This window comes from Ostrea edulis, chromosome 6, assembly GCF_947568905.1.
Source record: "Ostrea edulis chromosome 6, xbOstEdul1.1, whole genome shotgun sequence".
Classification (NCBI taxonomy): Eukaryota; Metazoa; Mollusca; class Bivalvia; order Ostreida; family Ostreidae; genus Ostrea; species Ostrea edulis.
The window spans coordinates 14,143,291-14,154,620 of NC_079169.1; the positions used below are offsets into that span (position 1 = coordinate 14,143,291).

General features: G+C 36.8%; 1 pseudogene; it reads right to left on the reverse strand.

Annotated features, from left to right (window-relative positions):
- Positions 1 to 2,086: 2,086 nt before the first annotated feature.
- LOC125645589 (uncharacterized) lies at positions 2,087 to 3,271 on the reverse strand (annotated as a pseudogene).
- Between the last annotated feature and the right edge of the window lie 8,059 nt (positions 3,272 to 11,330).

The window sequence follows — 11,330 nt, forward strand, 5'->3', positions numbered from 1 at the left end:
AACTTCTTCAAAACCATGCTTCAGTTTTAGACACATTTAATATCCCAGTCAATGGGTCGAATGAATATGAGTTACCATACCTATACTGGATTCCTAAACTACATAAAAGCCCTTACAAACAAAAATACATTGCTGGATCCAGTAAGTGCTCTACCAAGCCCCTATCTTTGCTCCTCACGAAAATGTTAACATCTGTGAAGGAGAAACTTCAAACTTACTGTGCGACTACATATGCCAGAAGTGGTTTTAATCAAATGTGGATTCTACAAAATTCTAAAGAACTTCTAGTAAATTTGAAATCACAGAATTTTTCCTAAATCAATAACATTAAAACCTATGACTTTTCAACACTATACACGACCATTCCTCACGATAAATTAAAGACTAGACTTTTTGACATCATAGACAGTTGCTTCTTCAACAAAAACAGAAAACGGAAATATTCATATCTAGTGATCAGTCATTCAAAAACTTACTTTGTTAAACACCACTCTGATTCCACGCACAGGTACTCTGAAGTTGAAATAAAAGATATGCTAGAGTTTCTCATTGATAATATCTTCATGGTCTTTGGTGATCAGGTCTTCCAACAGTCTGTTGGAATTTCCATGGGCACGAATTGTGCTCCTTTGTTGGCTGACCTGTTTCTATATTCATATGAAGTAGAATTCATTCAAAAACTTCTACGCGAGAAGAAAAAATCTCTCGCTGTGGCCTTCAATTCGACATTTAGATATATCGATGACGTTTCGTCTATTAACAATAATAACTTTCATTCATATGTCGATTTGATATATCCCTGTGAGCTCGAAATAAAGGACACCACAGAGTCGTCCACTTCTGCTTCATACTTAGATATTTTATTGAAAGTAGACATTAACGGTAAACTGACAACTCAACTGTATGACAAACGGGATGATTTCAGCTTCTCCATCGTCAACTTCCCATATTTATGTAGCAATATTCCATTATTACCTGTATATGGTGTTTATATATCTCAACTGATTCGATATGCAAGAGCTTGTTCTGCGTATATTCATTTTTTGAAATCGAGGTAAGCTACTGACAAACAAGTTGATGGTACAGGGGTTTCAACAGTCTCGATTGAAGTCAGCATTTCGCAAATTCTATGGTCATTGTGGCGATCTAGTTCGTCAATACAACCTCGCATTGGGTCAAATGCTGTCTGACGTGTTTCATACCGATTGTTAAGCCGTTCTTGGCACACTGATTTTGACTGCGGATGACTCCGTTTGCCTGATCAGGATATGGGGCTCACGGCGGGTGTGACCGGTCAACAGGGGATGCTTACTCCTCCTAGGCACCTGATCCCACCTCTGGTGTGTCCAGGGGTCTGTGTTTGCCCAACTGTCTATTTTGTATTGCTTATAGGAGTTATGAGATTGATCACTGTTCGTTATCTTCACCTTGCATGCTACACAAAATCCGTCATCTAAATATATAACAATTTCGTAACCTTTAGATCTCCAATATTTCAACAAAGGTTTAAGAAGCTGGGTAAAAACAAAAGGTGCAGAACTCAAACCAAACGGAAGTACAGTAAATGAATAATAAATATTGTTTCAACAAAAACTTAAATATTTATGATGCGAAGGATCTATATCCAAATGATGGTAACCGCTTTTTAGATCAAATTTAAACTTATAATCTCCTATATTACAATATTGGACGGCGCTATTAATACCTTCTAACTTAAATTTGTTTTTGTGTAAACATGCGTTAACATGTCTGAGATCCAGAATGAGACGTTTATTTCCATGAGAATGTACTGACACTGTAAGAGGGTTAACTATAGCCGGAATGCATTCCGTCTTAATAATAAGTTTCTTGTCTAAAAGACTGGAGTTCATTTTCTACAAATTCAGCATTGTCCATAGCAGACTTGTTGTTACGTAAATAAACGGGTTCTGGAAGACAATAAAAAGGAATACTGTAACCATATCGAATGGTATCAATTATGTATTGATCGGCACTTTTTTATCTTCCCCAAAACGAAATGTGTTTGGCTAAACTGCCTTTCACGAGATGTAATGGAGTATCATTGGAAAAAATATCAATTACCGATTCAGAATCTGGAATTTTCTGTAGAGGGGCTGGTTTGCGTTGCAGTTGGTTTTGCCATAGACTGGTTTCTTTTCTTGAGAGGGCAGTTGACACTCCAGTGTCCGAAGCCGTTACAGTAAAGGCATTGGTCTGGCTGTGTTCTATAAGGCTTTAGTTGAAACGTTCCGTTGTTGAATTCCCCAACTTGCTGGTAGTATGGACCATAGGGAGAATATCTGGGTTACTGAAATAATTTGCTAGAGCCACGAAACTTATTGTTCTTATCAGTTCTTTTCTTTTTAGCCCTAGCCTCAGCTTGGCGAAGTCGAGAACTCTTTTCCGAATTTTCTGTGATCGGGTCATCTTTATATTCACGAGCTACATCCCAACTATACTTGTCGGCTATCTTTAAAATCTTTTTCTGCTCTTTAATTTTGATTATTAATTTGTTTATAGTGTCTTTAGCAGTTCTCAGTTCAGAGAGGTTGATAAAATTTATAATTGTACCTCTCGCGATGATGGTCGACATTGAAATCCGGGGCGTTTTCTCTTGTCTGAGTAGACAAGTTTCTTCCGTCGAACTCCCTTAAAAGTAACTTCTTATTTTCTGCCAATGCTGCGTCCAATTTAAACTAAAACAATTGAAAAGCTTCGGCATTGGATAGGTCTGTTGAAACAGTAATTTGGCTTCTAAGTTCGGGTCTGACTCCTACATGCTGAGTGGATAAATTTGATTCATGGGTATCAATAAACTGATCTCGGGCTGCCCGGGTTGCCACGTGGAGAGCTTGCTTCGGAATCGGACATCTGAAAGAGCTTACTGGTCGTAGCTAAATTGTCGAATGATATTCAAAATTCAAACACGAATTTAAATATCCTGATGGACAAATAACTGCGAATAATAAAGTAGTACCCGATATAATACAATGTAACAATACGCTCAATGAATAGCAAAATGCTGACAGTACAAAATCAATCAAGTAGAACAATGAAAAAAGGTTATAGTCCAGTCAAATTAAAAATTTAACTTTACCTAATTGCAACAGAATTTTTATTAATACAGACATGATGTATAAGTAAAAAGGAATATCTGATCAAAAATCCACCGATTTCTATCGAGCCGTTTCAGAGAATTCAAAATAATTATTTCGCGTAATATTTGTTCAAAACCGATGTCCTGAGTGATATTCCATACTTGATTTTCCATTGCGACGTCATGAGTGTATGACGTAAACAATACATGAAATGATAACAATGTACGGAGATAATGGATAAAATGCCGATTCCTTTGAGTGTTCCTCTATATATTGCATTTCTAACAGGTAAGTAAACTTACTATCAATCAAATTTTCACAAATTGCCTTGATTACACCAAATATTCACTCAAAAATTCAATGTAATTGCTGATTTTATTCTCGTATTTACATTAGGCCAAATGCATTTACAATACAACTTAGAACGTTGTAATGTATTTTGTTGTCTCATATCTAAGATAAACAAATAAATAAAACGTTTATTTATGCATTATGAATGCAAATACGTAACAATGATGAAGCAATACAGTATTTATGTCCATGCCGTTCTGGTCAATTTTTCAAAGTATGGAACGCCGTTTATGTTAAAATGTTAGCATTTTAAAGGAATGTGTTTTTTGGTTGTTTTTTTAATTTTTTTTATCAATACCTAACGATATTTTTCAGCTATGGCATCAACTGGAGAATTGTGCATCATTTGCTGTGAAACTGTGTCTTGTTCAGAACGACAAATTTTGACGGAAAAGGGAAGTCTGGGCTTGAATAATGCCAGTCAAGAGCGTCAAGGAACAATATATTCCAAACCTGGTGATGTAGTTCATCAACAATGTAGAAGGAATTTTACAGATAAAAGAAGAATTTTACAAGCTAAAAGAAAACAAACATATGAGACAGACAATATGGATGCAGTGGAGCTACGATCCAAAAGCATTTTTGACTTAAAAAATCATTGCATATTTTGTTGCAAGCCAGCCAAAGTTAATAAGCAGAAACGGGGAAATGACGTTTATCCTGTTCGAACTATGGACTTTCACAGCAAAATATTACAAGTATGCATTGAACGAAATGATTCATGGGGAAATCAAGTCAAAGGTCGCATACATTCTGTGAATGATTTACATGCGTCAGATGCGATATATCATCAGCCTTGTAGCATCAATTTTCGGACACTGAAACAGCTTCCAGTCCACAGCTCTTTTGAAGAACCACGTCGGAAGAGGCGCTCTCTTGGAAGGCCTGTGAAAGATACTTGTAAAATTGCGTTTGAGGAAACTATGAAATATTTTGAGGAAAATGACGATGAACAAATGACAATTGACAAATTAGTAAGAAAAATGTCTGAGCATTGTAACGATCCGTACTCAGTCAAACATATGCGTCAAAAATTGATACGGCCAAAATATCATAATTACAAGTATCAATGGTAAGCCAGATGTTGTCACTTTTCGCTACACAGCCAGATATATTCTGCACGAATTTTTCAGAGAATCCAAAAACGGAGAAGCAGAAAACAAAGATGCTATTATTAAAGCTGCAACGAAAATAATACGATCAGAAATTAAATCAATGAATGTATCAAAACAAGCATATCCCAAGCCATCAGAAGTTGAATGCCTTCAACAAAACCTTAGTTTTCTTCCAGGTGGACTTGGGGCTCTTCTCCAAGGAATTTTCTCAGAAGAAAAACATCCGTTAAAAATTGCTTCAATTGGACAAGCTATTATTCAAGCTGTGCGCCCAAGGGTGATTATAGCACCATTACAGTTGAGCCTTTCAGTACAACTTCACCAACATTTTGCTTCAAAATACCTTGTTGACACTCTCAACAAAATGGGATTCTGTTCCTCATACAGTGAAGTGCAAAAGTTTGAGCCCTGCGCAGCTCTAGTTGAATGGAACTTCCGATTTGATATACCTGCGGAGTCTTGTATGCAATTTATCGCCGATAATGTTGACCATAATTCTAATACAATAGACGGTCACAATACATTTCATGGTATGGGGATCATGTCAACAGCCACCCCAGGTTTCTTCAACAATAAACGTGTTCCTAGAGTCGATGTTTCAAGAGACTCGATATTAAATTTAGGAACAATCGACATAAAAATCTACAGGAAAGCTTTGGAGTTGCAAGAAGTGAAATTTGACGAGCTTCAAAGCCTTCGTCACATCGACAAGTATCATCACTTGGATGTCTTATCACGGATAATTAAACCACTAAAGTCTCCAACGCCATCGTGGTCAGGATTTATGCAAATGTTGCACAAAGGTGATCATCCCGGAAAAACATCAATGGTGTTTTTTCCAATGATAGATTTGGAACCTGGAGATATGTCCTGTATATATTCAACATTATTGTTTGTCACAGGTGAAGCCGAAAAATACGCAAGAGTTCCAATTGTCACGTTTGACCAGCCACTGTACTGGAAATCTGTTATCATAATCAGAAATGAATCAAAAGATCATGTGCTACGAAACATCGTATTACGCCTCGGTGGGTTTCATTTACAGATGAGTTTTCTGGGATCCATTGGTCATTTCATGGCAGGTTCGGGTCTAGAGGAAGTCCTTGAAACAGTATATGCTCCTAACGCAGTTAAACATATGCTCAGTGGTAAAGCGGTATCAAGAGCTCTTCGTGGTCATTTTTTAGTGGAATCCGCCCTTAGCAGCATCGTGATCAAAAAAGCCTTTGGAATTGCTGAAGATCTACAAAACAGTGACACTTGTAATTCAAACAAGGACCTCAAAGAAGTGCAAGAAATATATGAGGACCTTCTGAAGGGGAACATAACAATCGTTGAAGCTGTACGTAATGCAGTTTTTGATAGAATAGAAAGTGTACTCTCCAATTATAAGGATTTACTATCAGAATGCAGAACGGCAAATTTATGGTTCCAGTTTCTTGAAATGATTGATCTTGTCCAGAAATTTATCAGAGCGGAAAGAACAGGTGACTGGCTGCTTCAATTAGACACCGTTCAAAGAATGCTGCCATATTTTGCCGCTTCTGGACACAATTTGTATCTTAAATCCGCTCACATCTACCTTTCCGATATGCAGAAGCTTCAATCATCACATCCCTTGATATATGAATCTTTCTTTTCTGGGAAACATATGATAAGAAGATCAGATCGTTTTTGGGCCGGTATCTGGACAGACCTGACAATTGAGCAAGTTCTCATGAGAAGTCTAAAGACATCTGGTGGTCTCACAAGAGGGCGAGGTATAACAGAGTACCAACGAACTCTGTGGGTCTTATCTTCTCCCTTGTGTGCCGAATTCAGTCTTGCAATGCAGACCCTTACAGAGACATTGTACACATCTAGTGAGCAGCATAAAGACACATCTCATTCGCGCATGAATAGAGATGAAATCGATACGACCAGAATTTTAGCTTATCTGGAAGAGAGTGCACCTTTCCAAGAAGACCTCAAGGATCTTCGTGGTTTACACGATGGTGTAACAGCTGAATCAAATGTCAATGTTGACAAAAGTCTTGAGATTGGTAGGCAGGTTATTCAATCAATGGTCGGAAAAGATGCAATGAAACATGTTTTCAAAAGGAAGGATCATGCAATCACCCTAACATCAAAACACTCATTTAAAGTCGATGATGGAGATAGTGTCAATGTGGATCCACAATTGATGTTTCAACGTCTCAGTGCTATTGCTAAAGATAGTTATCCGGACTTGAGTGAAGTTTTCAGATACGAACTGACAAGTATTCCACCAGCACTTTTTGATAGTTCAGGTCTTCTGAGAGAAGCTAGCAAAAGCCAACTTGCAGATTCTATTTGGTCAACAGGTGATTGCAGTAGCGATGGCGCATCTCTAAATAAATGTTCTACATTCGTACTTGATGGAGGATCTCTGCTACACAGGTTTAACTGGCCACAGAAATCAACTTTCGAACAAATACTGACGATCTACGTGCAATATGTCACCCACAAATTTACAAATGCCTGTGTTGTATTTGATGGCTACAACAACGCACAATCAACCAAGGATCTCACCCATCAGAGAAGATCAAAGGGTTTACAATCTAGGAAGACTATATTCAGCGAATCTACTGTGTGCACCGCGAAAAGAGAGCATTTTCTGTCAAACAAAGAAAACAAGAAAACATTTATTCAAATGCTGTCTACAAGACTCCGAGAAGCCGGTTGTGAAGTAATACAATCTGAAGCAGATGCAGACCGTACTTTGGTTTTCACAGCTCTTCAGAAAGTGAGAACTCAGTCCGTTGCTTTAGTTGGCGAGGATACTGATTTGCTCATACTATTACTTTATCATGTAGAGCCTGATATCGAAAAGGAGTTATTCTTTTATTCCGACAAGCAAATGAAAAACCATCGGATTTGGAACATATATAACACAAGACAGATTCTGGAAAAGACCTATGTCAGTGTCTCTTAGTGATGCACGCTTTGACGGGATGTGATACAACATCCAGGCTGTATGGAATCAGTAAACATGTCACACTCAAGAAGATGAAGGCAAATTTATACTTTTATATAACAGCCAGTAAGCCTTTCCTAGATAAATTTGCCTCTGTCACTAATTTGGAGCAAGTTGGAGAGGAGATGTTGGCGTCATTGTATGGGGCATTACGAGGAGAAAGTTTGGATATTTTGCGATTCAGAAAATGTGTTACCAAAATGTCAAAGGTAGAGAAACATATTGATGTACAAAGTCTCCCACCTACTTATGAATCTGCCAAAGCAACATATATATAGAGCGTATCATCAAGTACAACAATGGATAGCAAACGACTTGGACGCGACAAAATGGGGATGGAAATTGAATGACACTGGTTATCTTCTACCGATTAAGACTAAATTGGCACCAGCACCGTCCGATCTTCTGAAAATAATTCGTTGCAATTGTCAAAGCAACTGTGACTCAAAGTGGTGCAGTTGCAGACGACACGGAATTAAATGTTCAATTTGTTGTGGAGAATGCCGTGGTACAAGTTGTACGAATGCTGAACCTTGCCATGATGACGATGACTAATTTATCATTCAATTGAATATTTTTTGTATACATGAATGATGAACTGAACACGTGAGATGGTGGTGATCATCATTCATTAGCATTATAAATGCTGCACAAATGTTTAAACAAGCCATAAGTTATTACTGAAATAACTCAATATATTGATATTTGTATTGTGAATTAAACAAGAAATCTATTAGTGAAAATATACATGTACTTTGTATGGATTATGATAATAACGATGATGTGTCAGATGATGCTTAAACATAATGATTTGTGTGCTGAATTACGCTTTCAAATGAATATATTTCTTTTATCTTTATTGATGTCAACTTCGCTTTCAAAACAAAGTTAGTATTACACCAACCCCCTATATTCATGCAAGATTTACTTGAAAAGTACTCGGAGAATTTTGGAAAATAGATTATTAGTTATTGATATTTAAACAGGTAGATCATATATATATATATATATATATATATATATATATATATATATATATATATCTACCTGTTTAAATATCAATAACTGTATGTCACTCTAGTACTTTATACGATATTTTATCTGCCTTTCATGTTTTGCGTCTTCCAAAATGTATGGAAATCAACAAACCCGAGAACGTATATATCCATGAATGGCGATAAAATACCATTTAAGCTACCCATTTTCAAACTAGAATTACCCGAAAAGTGCTCGGTGGATTTCAGTGGATTTTGGAATATATATTGTCTAGGATCTACCTGTTGATGCTCTGTAATCAGAATTTCTGTTGCAATTAGTTCAAGGGTGACCCCCAATATCCACTATTTTGACTGGACTTGATTAATCAACGAATTCAAATTAGAATTTTTATTTTATATGAAAAACGAAAAGAAATATATTTATCAACTACAAATTGTTTTCGATAAATGCTTTTAATCCCCTGTCAGGCGGGGTAACTCTTGCACTCTTGTTACCAGACCAAGAATACAAAGCGCATTGGATGAGTGATTCAAGCCAACAGTGAACCTAATTTCTTATTATAACTTTTTACGCCTGTGTCAAAAAAAAACATCCGAAAATTTCAATCTTAATTATAATCCATAATCATTGTATGACATGCCTCCTAAAATTGAAAACGGCGGGTCAAAAGTAACGCTGCGACCATATTTAAGAGGTCCAAGAGGCAGAGGTCCGGCAATAATAGGAAATGGGCAAATACAGTAGGCACCCAAACGGTCCCCGCCCTCAGCACACTCAGAATCGGAAGGAAAGTACAGGACCGAGTAGACTTACGGGGGAGATGTCTGACAATGCTTTATCGATAACAGTTATGGTCCAGGATTCTCGGTCGACAAACGGACCCCTTTGTAGAGTTGGACAACTATATGTAACCGTCATGTATTTAAATTAAAACGCACTGGTGGTTCGGGTTCTTAAAGTTCTTTATTGTTATATCCTAATTCTGGAGGATGATCTAAAAATATGTAAAATACATGTAATTAAGTTCTCTCTCACTCTATCATTCACACTTTTAGTTATATTAAAATAATGATTTCAAAATATTTATAAATTAATGTAATAGATAAATATTTACCAATAGAGTCAATTCAAACTCTTACCGTAAACTCGGAAGAACAGAAACAGTGGTAAAACTTAGTTTCTTTGATTTGACAATACGTGAATAATAAGTCACTCAGTCCGGGTAGGAGTGTTGCTGGGTTAGTTTTTGGAATTGGCGCGAATCTTGCTTATATAGCACCAAACCCAGTAAAACAACTCACAAGATACTCACAACTACACACAAACCATACTGACCTTTCACACTTCTCTCTCTACCAATCAGCGTTCATCCCCATGAATATGAATGAAATGAAACGACTTACGATGAAATGAGTAACGAAATGAAATTACATTTGTATGTTAAATATGAATAATTTCATCCTGTGACATATACACATGGAAGTCGTGTCCAGAACGAGGCCACCAAGAGCTCATTGAGTTCAGGTACGAATATTGATTTGATAGACAAAGTATTAGTAATACCAGTAATATCGGATATCAACGTAACATAGGTTTTGAGCGTGAGATTCAAGGTGTTGGGGGGTCTTGTGCTAGGGTAACATGTGCAAAGTAGTCGCCCATGCAGTAAATATTAGCATTTGTGACGCTACAGGTATTCATGTAGTTGCAATAATGTAGCCCTCTCCGATTTTTTGGGGAGAGGGCTACAACTCCTTAGGATCTCCCTAATCGTGCAAATGCGGGAGTGATTCACTCCCGCAACATTTTCGATAAGTCTAAACATTTGCTGACTTTCTTTACGTAAATAAAATGATATTCTATGTGTCTTAGTCAATTTATAAATTTACAACCTGCAACTTACGATGTGTGAGGCCCTATTCTACCGTTTTCAACAATTTCGATAAATTCCAATTTCTCGATTCATATTTGTGTGCCATGTTTGATGTACTAAAGTTTAAACTTCCAATTGTCAAGTAATTTGCATATGCCACATAAGGTAGTATTTACATCAAGGGACGAGTACGGAGGAGAAAGCTATTTCGTCGGTATTGAAAAGGTTTGAATTTAATATAAAGTTAAAAACCAAATAGCAGAGTGTAAATTCTTTCTGCAACCATATTATTTTCCTTTCTTTGTCGAAATGGCTTGTGTAACTACATCTTCGCGCTGATTGTCAATGTTTTATAGGTTTTTCAATAGATCCACCAACGAGATCTCGCGATAACAATCATGGCGGAGCAGACAAAGAATTTTGCATGTTGTACATGATATTTAATGAAAAACACCTTTATCAGACATACCCGAGCACAAAGTTGGTACTCCTTTTGGTGTAAACGACATTTGGGACTAAAACACGGAGCTTATTATCGGTTATTCATGAAATTATTTTGCACCATTACGGAGATCCTATGGAATTTTAGCCCTATCCCAAAAACGCAAGAAAAAAAAAATCGGATAGGGATACATTATTGCAGCTAGTATTCATGTGTCAAAGTCTATTCACGAAAAAATTTGGACTGGTTCTTTTATCGATCTAGAATTACTTTTAAAACATGACCGGGACCTACGTACCGATGCTCATATGACAGACGAGTTAGTGATTAAAATTATTGAGAAACAGCATCTAAAATCCATGAATAACACACAAGACTGGGATACGACTTTTTATAAATATATGTCGATATATATGGTTCCAGGTAAAGTCCGAAAGATGCTCAGATACAAGCACAA